The 12916-nt window shown below is 46.3% G+C and overlaps 6 non-coding genes across 6 annotated transcripts; all 6 read left to right on the top strand.

Moving 5' to 3' along the window:
- Nucleotides 1-1093: 1093 nt before the first annotated feature.
- Nucleotides 1094-1284, top strand: LOC130320570 (U2 spliceosomal RNA). The gene has a single exon (XR_008866442.1). It is a non-coding gene; the product is annotated as a U2 spliceosomal RNA (small nuclear RNA).
- Nucleotides 1285-3373: 2089 nt separating this feature from the next.
- LOC130320592 (U2 spliceosomal RNA) lies at nucleotides 3374-3564 on the top strand. The gene has a single exon (XR_008866461.1). It is a non-coding gene; the product is annotated as a U2 spliceosomal RNA (small nuclear RNA).
- Nucleotides 3565-5654: 2090 nt separating this feature from the next.
- LOC130320591 (U2 spliceosomal RNA) lies at nucleotides 5655-5845 on the top strand. Its single transcript, XR_008866460.1, has one exon. It is a non-coding gene; the product is annotated as a U2 spliceosomal RNA (small nuclear RNA).
- Nucleotides 5846-7936: 2091 nt separating this feature from the next.
- LOC130320590 (U2 spliceosomal RNA) lies at nucleotides 7937-8127 on the top strand. The gene has a single exon (XR_008866459.1). It is a non-coding gene; the product is annotated as a U2 spliceosomal RNA (small nuclear RNA).
- A 2095-nt stretch (nucleotides 8128-10222) lies between these two features.
- LOC130320581 (U2 spliceosomal RNA) lies at nucleotides 10223-10413 on the top strand. The gene has a single exon (XR_008866452.1). It is a non-coding gene; the product is annotated as a U2 spliceosomal RNA (small nuclear RNA).
- Nucleotides 10414-12499: 2086 nt separating this feature from the next.
- Nucleotides 12500-12690, top strand: LOC130320569 (U2 spliceosomal RNA). The gene has a single exon (XR_008866441.1). It is a non-coding gene; the product is annotated as a U2 spliceosomal RNA (small nuclear RNA).
- The last annotated feature ends 226 nt before the right edge of the window (nucleotides 12691-12916 follow it).

Raw genomic sequence — 12916 nt, 5'->3', positions numbered from 1 at the left:
AATAAGCATTGCTGCACTGATGGGGTATGCATTAGACGAAAAAAAAGAAGAAAAAGAAGAATAATACGCCCAGAAAAGAGGCGAAAAGGAGAAAAACGTAAAAAAACGTGAAAAAAAAGTAAGAGGAAGAGAAGGGAAAAAAAGGTGGAAATGGGTTTAAAAGTGATTTCGGCGGAGAAATATATATATATATATATATATATATATATATATATATATATGCGCACACACACACATAGATATAAACGTATTCTCCATTGAGATATTGCAGCCGCTGCTGTGTCCAGGCCCAGGAGCCTTAGCACTGTGCTGTGATGTCACTCAATACCACTGACATCACTAGGTGTAAACAACATCTCTCCTTTGCTGTGTATGTGACTATGGAGCTGTTTGGTGATGTCGTCTATTACGGCCTTCATAGAAGCAACAGGAGATTGTTGCATCCATCTTGAACCCTCAGAACTACAGTGCTATGATGTCACTCACTTCCACAGGCCTTGCAGAGTGTAAACAACAACAACCCAGCTTTGTTGTGTATGTAACCAAAGGGATTTGTGATGTCACCTAGAACCTTCACAGCAGCGACAGCTTTATGAGGAGCATCAGCACTGCTCTGCCTGAGCAGAACCATCACCGCCATAGGTTGTCAAATAACCCGGATTTAACCCACACAGGTAAGTCCAATGGGGTGCAGGCATGTCCTCTATGCTTACAGCTTCCCGTGGGTGTTGGTTTGATACCGTTTGGGGACAGCCAAGGAGGCATCTGCAGGCAACAAAGGTAGGTGTGTGCTTGTGTGTGTGTTTCCTATGCAGATCCTAAGCCCAGTGTCACATGCAAGTAGGAGGAGTAAGAAGGGTTCCTGGCAAATCCGGGTTATGGATTGCATTTAAAAAGGCCCCGTGGGAGTGCAATGGGCCCCTGTCTTGCTGCTTAGCAATAATGGTATGGGTTTAGGTTCTGCTGTGTGTACTGGTGGTTGACTGCCCCCCAGCCCAGAGTGTGCATGGAAAATTGTCTGGCAGCCTCCCTGACAGCAAGCAGTGATAGTGCCCATGAAGGGGACCTTGTTGGGCCCGCCCCTTTCACGGTTATCGCTTCTCGGCCTTTTGGCTAAGATCAAGTGTAGTATCTGTTCTTATCAGTTTAATATCTGATACGTCCCCTATCTGGGGACCATATATTAAATGGATTTTTGAGAACGGGGGCCGATTTCGAAGCTTGCTTCCGTCGCCCTATGCATTGACCCGATATGGCAGTATCTTCGGGTACAGTGCACCACCCCCTTACAGGGTTAAAAAGAAAGATTCCTACTTTCATTGCTACCTGCTTGCTGGCTAGCCAGCTAGCCAGCCCTGTGGGCCTTGCTGCTGCTGCAGCCAAAAAACAAAAGGTGGTGCTGCTGCTGCTTCTGCTGCTTCTGCTTCTGCTTGTGTCTGGCCGCTGTTGGAGCGTCCAGGCACAGGACTTCTGCTGCTGCTGACTAAATGGCCTCCTTAATTGGATCATTTGAGTAGCCAGCACACCTGTGCAGGTAGGGCATGACATGATAGGCAGCTGCCTTGATAGCGGGTGGGTGCTGAATGTTCCTAATTGACAAAATAAGATTAATGCTTATGAAGAAATATAAAATCTCATCCCTTCCCCAATATCGCGCCACACCCCTACCCCTTAATTCCCTGGTTGAACGTGATGGACATATGTCTTTTTTCGACCGTACTAACTATGTAACTATGTAACATAACATGGGGGGGGGGGGGGTCTCCTGGCTGTTCACACAGGTGTGTCATTGCTGTACATTGACCATGCATTGCTTCTGTGGTATTGCAAAGGCAAAGACAAATGCTTCCAGCCATCCATTGCACTAATGGATTGGTCATCAGCTGGCTGTCTATGTCCCGCATCAATATAGACCAAAGTACAGAGGGTTAGGCTATGCTATTGTGCACCTACCTGATGCATCAGAAGGTGCGAGGCCCTTGCTAAATTCTGTGCACAGACTTTGAGATCTATGCTTTAGACTGTATCTAAACCTGCTCCAACATGGACTGACATTCTGGCCTACTTTCAGCCGATGCGACTTGTCTGTCGCTGAACAGTCGCTTTTTATGTATTCAGCACCTATGTATAATGTTGTAAAAATGCTCTAGAAGCTAAAGTCGCAGAAATGTCACACATATTTGGCCTGCAACTTTCTGTGCGACAAATTCAGACAGGAAAAATCAGTATAAATCCTTAGAAAATTATCCCCCAGTGTCTCCATCTGCTGGCGGTATTGAATAAGCATTGCTGCACTGATGGGGTATGCATTAGACGAAAAAAAAGAAGAAAAAGAAGAATAATACGCCCAGAAAAGAGGCGAAAAGGAGAAAAACGTAAAAAAACGTGAAAAAAAAGTAAGAGGAAGAGAAGGGAAAAAAAGGTGGAAATGGGTTTAAAAGTGATTTCGGCGGAGAAATATATATATATATATATATATATATATATATATATATATATATGCGCACACACACACATAGATATAAACGTATTCTCCGTTGAGATATTGCAGCCGCTGCTGTGTCCAGACCCAGGAGCCTTAGCACTGTGCTGTGATGTCACTCAATACCACTGACATCACTAGGTGTAAACAACATCTCTCCTTTGCTGTGTATGTGACTATGGAGCTGTTTGGTGATGTCGTCTATTACGGCCTTCATAGAAGCAACAGGAGATTGTTGCATCCATCTTGAACCCTCAGAACTACAGTGCTATGATGTCACTCACTTCCACAGGCCTTGCAGAGTGTAAACAACAACAACCCAGCTTTGTTGTGTATGTAACCAAAGGGATTTGTGATGTCACCTAGAACCTTCACAGCAGCGACAGCTTTATGAGGAGCATCAGCACTGCTCTGCCTGAGCAGAACCATCACCGCCATAGGTTGTCAAATAACCCGGATTTAACCCACACAGGTAAGTCCAATGGGGTGCAGGCATGTCCTCTATGCTTACAGCTTCCCGTGGGTGTTGGTTTGATACCGTTTGGGGACAGCCAAGGAGGCATCTGCAGGCAACAAAGGTAGGTGTGTGCTTGTGTGTGTGTTTCCTATGCAGATCCTAAGCCCAGTGTCACATGCAAGTAGGAGGAGTAAGAAGGGTTCCTGGCAAATCCGGGTTATGGATTGCATTTAAAAAGGCCCCGTGGGAGTGCAATGGGCCCCTGTCTTGCTGCTTAGCAATAATGGTATGGGTTTAGGTTCTGCTGTGTGTACTGGTGGTTGACTGCCCCCCAGCCCAGAGTGTGCATGGAAAATTGTCTGGCAGCCTCCCTGACAGCAAGCAGTGATAGTGCCCATGAAGGGGACCTTGTTGGGCCCGCCCCTTTCACGGTTATCGCTTCTCGGCCTTTTGGCTAAGATCAAGTGTAGTATCTGTTCTTATCAGTTTAATATCTGATACGTCCCCTATCTGGGGACCATATATTAAATGGATTTTTGAGAACGGGGGCCGATTTCGAAGCTTGCTTCCGTCGCCCTATGCATTGACCCGATATGGCAGTATCTTCGGGTACAGTGCACCACCCCCTTACAGGGTTAAAAAGAAAGATTCCTACTTTCATTGCTACCTGCTTGCTGGCTAGCCAGCTAGCCAGCCCTGTGGGCCTTGCTGCTGCTGCAGCCAAAAAACAAAAGGTGGTGCTGCTGCTGCTTCTGCTGCTTCTGCTTCTGCTTGTGTCTGGCCCCTGTTGGAGCGTCCAGGCACAGGACTTCTGCTGCTGCTGACTAAATGGCCTCCTTAATTGGATCATTTGAGTAGCCAGCACACCTGTGCAGGTAGGGCATGACATGATAGGCAGCTGCCTTGATAGCGGGTGGGTGCTGAATGTTCCTAATTGACAAAATAAGATTAATGCTTATGAAGAAATATAAAATCTCATCCCTTCCCCAATATCGCGCCACACCCCTACCCCTTAATTCCCTGGTTGAACGTGATGGACATATGTCTTTTTTCGACCGTACTAACTATGTAACTATGTAACATAACATGGGGGGGGGGGGGTCTCCTGGCTGTTCACACAGGTGTGTCATTGCTGTACATTGACCATGCATTGCTTCTGTGGTATTGCAAAGGCAAAGACAAATGCTTCCAGCCATCCATTGCACTAATGGATTGGTCATCAGCTGGCTGTCTATGTCCCGCATCAATATAGACCAAAGTACAGAGGGTTAGGCTATGCTATTGTGCACCTACCTGATGCATCAGAAGGTGCGAGGCCCTTGCTAAATTCTGTGCACAGACTTTGAGATCTATGCTTTAGACTGTATCTAAACCTGCTCCAACATGGACTGACATTCTGGCCTACTTTCAGCCGATGCGACTTGTCTGTCGCTGAACAGTCGCTTTTTATGTATTCAGCACCTATGTATAATGTTGTAAAAATGCTCTAGAAGCTAAAGTCGCAGAAATGTCACACATATTTGGCCTGCAACTTTCTGTGCGACAAATTCAGACAGGAAAAATCAGTATAAATCCTTAGAAAATTATCCCCCAGTGTCTCCATCTGCTGGCGGTATTGAATAAGCATTGCTGCACTGATGGGGTATGCATTAGACGGAAAAAAAGAAGAAAAAGAAGAATAATACGCCCAGAAAAGAGGCGAAAAGGAGAAAAACGTAAAAAAACGTGAAAAAAAAGTAAGAGGAAGAGAAGGGAAAAAAAGGTGGAAATGGGTTTAAAAGTGATTTCGGCGGAGAAATATATATATATATATATATATATATATATATATATATATATATATGCGCACACACACACATAGATATAAACGTATTCTCCGTTGAGATATTGCAGCCGCTGCTGTGTCCAGGCCCAGGAGCCTTAGCACTGTGCTGTGATGTCACTCAATACCACTGACATCACTAGGTGTAAACAACATCTCTCCTTTGCTGTGTATGTGACTATGGAGCTGTTTGGTGATGTCGTCTATTACGGCCTTCATAGAAGCAACAGGAGATTGTTGCATCCATCTTGAACCCTCAGAACTACAGTGCTATGATGTCACTCACTTCCACAGGCCTTGCAGAGTGTAAACAACAACAACCCAGCTTTGTTGTGTATGTAACCAAAGGGATTTGTGATGTCACCTAGAACCTTCACAGCAGCGACAGCTTTATGAGGAGCATCAGCACTGCTCTGCCTGAGCAGAACCATCACCGCCATAGGTTGTCAAATAACCCGGATTTAACCCACACAGGTAAGTCCAATGGGGTGCAGGCATGTCCTCTATGCTTACAGCTTCCCGTGGGTGTTGGTTTGATACCGTTTGGGGACAGCCAAGGAGGCATCTGCAGGCAACAAAGGTAGGTGTGTGCTTGTGTGTGTGTTTCCTATGCAGATCCTAAGCCCAGTGTCACATGCAAGTAGGAGGAGTAAGAAGGGTTCCTGGCAAATCCGGGTTATGGATTGCATTTAAAAAGGCCCCGTGGGAGTGCAATGGGCCCCTGTCTTGCTGCTTAGCAATAATGGTATGGGTTTAGGTTCTGCTGTGTGTACTGGTGGTTGACTGCCCCCCAGCCCAGAGTGTGCATGGAAAATTGTCTGGCAGCCTCCCTGACAGCAAGCAGTGATAGTGCCCATGAAGGGGACCTTGTTGGGCCCGCCCCTTTCACGGTTATCGCTTCTCGGCCTTTTGGCTAAGATCAAGTGTAGTATCTGTTCTTATCAGTTTAATATCTGATACGTCCCCTATCTGGGGACCATATATTAAATGGATTTTTGAGAACGGGGGCCGATTTCGAAGCTTGCTTCCGTCGCCCTATGCATTGACCCGATATGGCAGTATCTTCGGGTACAGTGCACCACCCCCTTACAGGGTTAAAAAGAAAGATTCCTACTTTCATTGCTACCTGCTTGCTGGCTAGCCAGCTAGCCAGCCCTGTGGGCCTTGCTGCTGCTGCAGCCAAAAAACAAAAGGTGGTGCTGCTGCTGCTTCTGCTGCTTCTGCTTCTGCTTGTGTCTGGCCCCTGTTGGAGCGTCCAGGCACAGGACTTCTGCTGCTGCTGACTAAATGGCCTCCTTAATTGGATCATTTGAGTAGCCAGCACACCTGTGCAGGTAGGGCATGACATGATAGGCAGCTGCCTTGATAGCGGGTGGGTGCTGAATGTTCCTAATTGACAAAATAAGATTAATGCTTATGAAGAAATATAAAATCTCATCCCTTCCCCAATATCGCGCCACACCCCTACCCCTTAATTCCCTGGTTGAACGTGATGGACATATGTCTTTTTTCGACCGTACTAACTATGTAACTATGTAACATAACATGGGGGGGGGGGGGGTCTCCTGGCTGTTCACACAGGTGTGTCATTGCTGTACATTGACCATGCATTGCTTCTGTGGTATTGCAAAGGCAAAGACAAATGCTTCCAGCCATCCATTGCACTAATGGATTGGTCATCAGCTGGCTGTCTATGTCCCGCATCAATATAGACCAAAGTACAGAGGGTTAGGCTATGCTATTGTGCACCTACCTGATGCATCAGAAGGTGCGAGGCCCTTGCTAAATTCTGTGCACAGACTTTGAGATCTATGCTTTAGACTGTATCTAAACCTGCTCCAACATGGACTGACATTCTGGCCTACTTTCAGCCGATGCGACTTGTCTGTCGCTGAACAGTCGCTTTTTATGTATTCAGCACCTATGTATAATGTTGTAAAAATGCTCTAGAAGCTAAAGTCGCAGAAATGTCACACATATTTGGCCTGCAACTTTCTGTGCGACAAATTCAGACAGGAAAAATCAGTATAAATCCTTAGAAAATTATCCCCCAGTGTCTCCATCTGCTGGCGGTATTGAATAAGCATTGCTGCACTGATGGGGTATGCATTAGACGAAAAAAAAGAAGAAAAAGAAGAATAATACGCCCAGAAAAGAGGCGAAAAGGAGAAAAACGTAAAAAAACGTGAAAAAAAAGTAAGAGGAAGAGAAGGGAAAAAAAGGTGGAAATGGGTTTAAAAGTGATTTCGGCGGAGAAATATATATATATATATATATATATATATATATATATATATATATATGCGCACACACACACATAGATATAAACGTATTCTCCGTTGAGATATTGCAGCCGCTGCTGTGTCCAGGCCCAGGAGCCTTAGCACTGTGCTGTGATGTCACTCAATACCACTGACATCACTAGGTGTAAACAACATCTCTCCTTTGCTGTGTATGTGACTATGGAGCTGTTTGGTGATGTCGTCTATTACGGCCTTCATAGAAGCAACAGGAGATTGTTGCATCCATCTTGAACCCTCAGAACTACAGTGCTATGATGTCACTCACTTCCACAGGCCTTGCAGAGTGTAAACAACAACAACCCAGCTTTGTTGTGTATGTAACCAAAGGGATTTGTGATGTCACCTAGAACCTTCACAGCAGCGACAGCTTTATGAGGAGCATCAGCACTGCTCTGCCTGAGCAGAACCATCACCGCCATAGGTTGTCAAATAACCCGGATTTAACCCACACAGGTAAGTCCAATGGGGTGCAGGCATGTCCTCTATGCTTACAGCTTCCCGTGGGTGTTGGTTTGATACCGTTTGGGGACAGCCAAGGAGGCATCTGCAGGCAACAAAGGTAGGTGTGTGCTTGTGTGTGTGTTTCCTATGCAGATCCTAAGCCCAGTGTCACATGCAAGTAGGAGGAGTAAGAAGGGTTCCTGGCAAATCCGGGTTATGGATTGCATTTAAAAAGGCCCCGTGGGAGTGCAATGGGCCCCTGTCTTGCTGCTTAGCAATAATGGTATGGGTTTAGGTTCTGCTGTGTGTACTGGTGGTTGACTGCCCCCCAGCCCAGAGTGTGCATGGAAAATTGTCTGGCAGCCTCCCTGACAGCAAGCAGTGATAGTGCCCATGAAGGGGACCTTGTTGGGCCCGCCCCTTTCACGGTTATCGCTTCTCGGCCTTTTGGCTAAGATCAAGTGTAGTATCTGTTCTTATCAGTTTAATATCTGATACGTCCCCTATCTGGGGACCATATATTAAATGGATTTTTGAGAACGGGGGCCGATTTCGAAGCTTGCTTCCGTCGCCCTATGCATTGACCCGATATGGCAGTATCTTCGGGTACAGTGCACCACCCCCTTACAGGGTTAAAAAGAAAGATTCCTACTTTCATTGCTACCTGCTTGCTGGCTAGCCAGCTAGCCAGCCCTGTGGGCCTTGCTGCTGCTGCAGCAGCCAAAAAACAAAAGGTGGTGCTGCTGCTGCTTCTGCTGCTTCTGCTTCTGCTTGTGTCTGGCCCCTGTTGGAGCGTCCAGGCACAGGACTTCTGCTGCTGCTGACTAAATGGCCTCCTTAATTGGATCATTTGAGTAGCCAGCACACCTGTGCAGGTAGGGCATGACATGATAGGCAGCTGCCTTGATAGCGGGTGGGTGCTGAATGTTCCTAATTGACAAAATAAGATTAATGCTTATGAAGAAATATAAAATCTCATCCCTTCCCCAATATCGCGCCACACCCCTACCCCTTAATTCCCTGGTTGAACGTGATGGACATATGTCTTTTTTCGACCGTACTAACTATGTAACTATGTAACATAACATGGGGGGGGGGGGGGGTCTCCTGGCTGTTCACACAGGTGTGTCATTGCTGTACATTGACCATGCATTGCTTCTGTGGTATTGCAAAGGCAAAGACAAATGCTTCCAGCCATCCATTGCACTAATGGATTGGTCATCAGCTGGCTGTCTATGTCCCGCATCAATATAGACCAAAGTACAGAGGGTTAGGCTATGCTATTGTGCACCTACCTGATGCATCAGAAGGTGCGAGGCCCTTGCTAAATTCTGTGCACAGACTTTGAGATCTATGCTTTAGACTGTATCTAAACCTGCTCCAACATGGACTGACATTCTGGCCTACTTTCAGCCGATGCGACTTGTCTGTCGCTGAACAGTCGCTTTTTATGTATTCAGCACCTATGTATAATGTTGTAAAAATGCTCTAGAAGCTAAAGTCGCAGAAATGTCACACATATTTGGCCTGCAACTTTCTGTGCGACAAATTCAGACAGGAAAAATCAGTATAAATCCTTAGAAAATTATCCCCCAGTGTCTCCATCTGCTGGCGGTATTGAATAAGCATTGCTGCACTGATGGGCTATGCATTAGACGAAAAAAAAGAAGAAAAAGAAGAATAATACGCCCAGAAAAGAGGCGAAAAGGAGAAAAACGTAAAAAAACGTGAAAAAAAAGTAAGAGGAAGAGAAGGGAAAAAAAGGTGGAAATGGGTTTAAAAGTGATTTCGGCGGAGAAATATATATATATATATATATATATATATATATATATATATATATATGCGCACACACACACATAGATATAAACGTATTCTCCGTTGAGATATTGCAGCCGCTGCTGTGTCCAGGCCCAGGAGCCTTAGCACTGTGCTGTGATGTCACTCAATACCACTGACATCACTAGGTGTAAACAACATCTCTCCTTTGCTGTGTATGTGACTATGGAGCTGTTTGGTGATGTCGTCTATTACGGCCTTCATAGAAGCAACAGGAGATTGTTGCATCCATCTTGAACCCTCAGAACTACAGTGCTATGATGTCACTCACTTCCACAGGCCTTGCAGAGTGTAAACAACAACAACCCAGCTTTGTTGTGTATGTAACCAAAGGGATTTGTGATGTCACCTAGAACCTTCACAGCAGCGACAGCTTTATGAGGAGCATCAGCACTGCTCTGCCTGAGCAGAACCATCACCGCCATAGGTTGTCAAATAACCCGGATTTAACCCACACAGGTAAGTCCAATGGGGTGCAGGCATGTCCTCTATGCTTACAGCTTCCCGTGGGTGTTGGTTTGATACCGTTTGGGGACAGCCAAGGAGGCATCTGCAGGCAACAAAGGTAGGTGTGTGCTTGTGTGTGTGTTTCCTATGCAGATCCTAAGCCCAGTGTCACATGCAAGTAGGAGGAGTAAGAAGGGTTCCTGGCAAATCCGGGTTATGGATTGCATTTAAAAAGGCCCCGTGGGAGTGCAATGGGCCCCTGTCTTGCTGCTTAGCAATAATGGTATGGGTTTAGGTTCTGCTGTGTGTACTGGTGGTTGACTGCCCCCCAGCCCAGAGTGTGCATGGAAAATTGTCTGGCAGCCTCCCTGACAGCAAGCAGTGATAGTGCCCATGAAGGGGACCTTGTTGGGCCCGCCCCTTTCACGGTTATCGCTTCTCGGCCTTTTGGCTAAGATCAAGTGTAGTATCTGTTCTTATCAGTTTAATATCTGATACGTCCCCTATCTGGGGACCATATATTAAATGGATTTTTGAGAACGGGGGCCGATTTCGAAGCTTGCTTCCGTCGCCCTATGCATTGACCCGATATGGCAGTATCTTCGGGTACAGTGCACCACCCCCTTACAGGGTTAAAAAGAAAGATTCCTACTTTCATTGCTACCTGCTTGCTGGCTAGCCAGCTAGCCAGCCCTGTGGGCCTTGCTGCTGCTGCAGCCAAAAAACAAAAGGTGGTGCTGCTGCTGCTTCTGCTGCTTCTGCTTCTGCTTGTGTCTGGCCCCTGTTGGAGCGTCCAGGCACAGGACTTCTGCTGCTGCTGACTAAATGGCCTCCTTAATTGGATCATTTGAGTAGCCAGCACACCTGTGCAGGTAGGGCATGACATGATAGGCAGCTGCCTTGATAGCGGGTGGGTGCTGAATGTTCCTAATTGACAAAATAAGATTAATGCTTATGAAGAAATATAAAATCTCATCCCTTCCCCAATATCGCGCCACACCCCTACCCCTTAATTCCCTGGTTGAACGTGATGGACATATGTCTTTTTTCGACCGTACTAACTATGTAACTATGTAACATAACATGGGGGGGGGGGGGGTCTCCTGGCTGTTCACACAGGTGTGTCATTGCTGTACATTGACCATGCATTGCTTCTGTGGTATTGCAAAGGCAAAGACAAATGCTTCCAGCCATCCATTGCACTAATGGATTGGTCATCAGCTGGCTGTCTATGTCCCGCATCAATATAGACCAAAGTACAGAGGGTTAGGCTATGCTATTGTGCACCTACCTGATGCATCAGAAGGTGCGAGGCCCTTGCTAAATTCTGTGCACAGACTTTGAGATCTATGCTTTAGACTGTATCTAAACCTGCTCCAACATGGACTGACATTCTGGCCTACTTTCAGCCGATGCGACTTGTCTGTCGCTGAACAGTCGCTTTTTATGTATTCAGCACCTATGTATAATGTTGTAAAAATGCTCTAGAAGCTAAAGTCGCAGAAATGTCACACATATTTGGCCTGCAACTTTCTGTGCGACAAATTCAGACAGGAAAAATCAGTATAAATCCTTAGAAAATTATCCCCCAGTGTCTCCATCTGCTGGCGGTATTGAATAAGCATTGCTGCACTGATGGGGTATGCATTAGACGAAAAAAAAGAAGAAAAAGAAGAATAATACGCCCAGAAAAGAGGCGAAAAGGAGAAAAACGTAAAAAAACGTGAAAAAAAAGTAAGAGGAAGAGAAGGGAAAAAAAGGTGGAAATGGGTTTAAAAGTGATTTCGGCGGAGAATATATATATATATATATATATATATATATATATATATATATGCGCACACACACACATAGATATAAACGTATTCTCCGTTGAGATATTGCAGCCGCTGCTGTGTCCAGGCCCAGGAGCCTTAGCACTGTGCTGTGATGTCACTCAATACCACTGACATCACTAGGTGTAAACAACATCTCTCCTTTGCTGTGTATGTGACTATGGAGCTGTTTGGTGATGTCGTCTATTACGGCCTTCATAGAAGCAACAGGAGATTGTTGCATCCATCTTGAACCCTCAGAACTACAGTGCTATGATGTCACTCACTTCCACAGGCCTTGCAGAGTGTAAACAACAACAACCCAGCTTTGTTGTGTATGTAACCAAAGGGATTTGTGATGTCACCTAGAACCTTCACAGCAGCGACAGCTTTATGAGGAGCATCAGCACTGCTCTGCCTGAGCAGAACCATCACCGCCATAGGTTGTCAAATAACCCGGATTTAACCCACACAGGTAAGTCCAATGGGGTGCAGGCATGTCCTCTATGCTTACAGCTTCCCGTGGGTGTTGGTTTGATACCGTTTGGGGACAGCCAAGGAGGCATCTGCAGGCAACAAAGGTAGGTGTGTGCTTGTGTGTGTGTTTCCTATGCAGATCCTAAGCCCAGTGTCACATGCAAGTAGGAGGAGTAAGAAGGGTTCCTGGCAAATCCGGGTTATGGATTGCATTTAAAAAGGCCCCGTGGGAGTGCAATGGGCCCCTGTCTTGCTGCTTAGCAATAATGGTATGGGTTTAGGTTCTGCTGTGTGTACTGGTGGTTGACTGCCCCCCAGCCCAGAGTGTGCATGGAAAATTGTCTGGCAGCCTCCCTGACAGCAAGCAGTGATAGTGCCCATGAAGGGGACCTTGTTGGGCCCGCCCCTTTCACGGTTATCGCTTCTCGGCCTTTTGGCTAAGATCAAGTGTAGTATCTGTTCTTATCAGTTTAATATCTGATACGTCCCCTATCTGGGGACCATATATTAAATGGATTTTTGAGAACGGGGGCCGATTTCGAAGCTTGCTTCCGTCGCCCTATGCATTGACCCGATATGGCAGTATCTTCGGGTACAGTGCACCACCCCCTTACAGGGTTAAAAAGAAAGATTCCTACTTTCATTGCTACCTGCTTGCTGGCTAGCCAGCTAGCCAGCCCTGTGGGCCTTGCTGCTGCTGCAGCCAAAAAACAAAAGGTGGTGCTGCTGCTGCTTCTGCTGCTTCTGCTTCTGCTTGTGTCTGGCCCCTGTTGGAGCGTCCAGGCACAGGACTTCTGCTGCTGCTGACTAAATGGCCTCCTTAATTGGATCATT

The sequence above is a fragment of the Hyla sarda genome, unplaced genomic scaffold, assembly GCF_029499605.1.
Source record: "Hyla sarda isolate aHylSar1 unplaced genomic scaffold, aHylSar1.hap1 scaffold_2201, whole genome shotgun sequence".
In the NCBI taxonomy this organism is placed as follows: Eukaryota; Metazoa; Chordata; class Amphibia; order Anura; family Hylidae; genus Hyla; species Hyla sarda.
The sequence above is the reverse complement of the archived record's forward strand: the minus strand, read 5'-3'. Positions and strand labels throughout refer to the sequence as shown.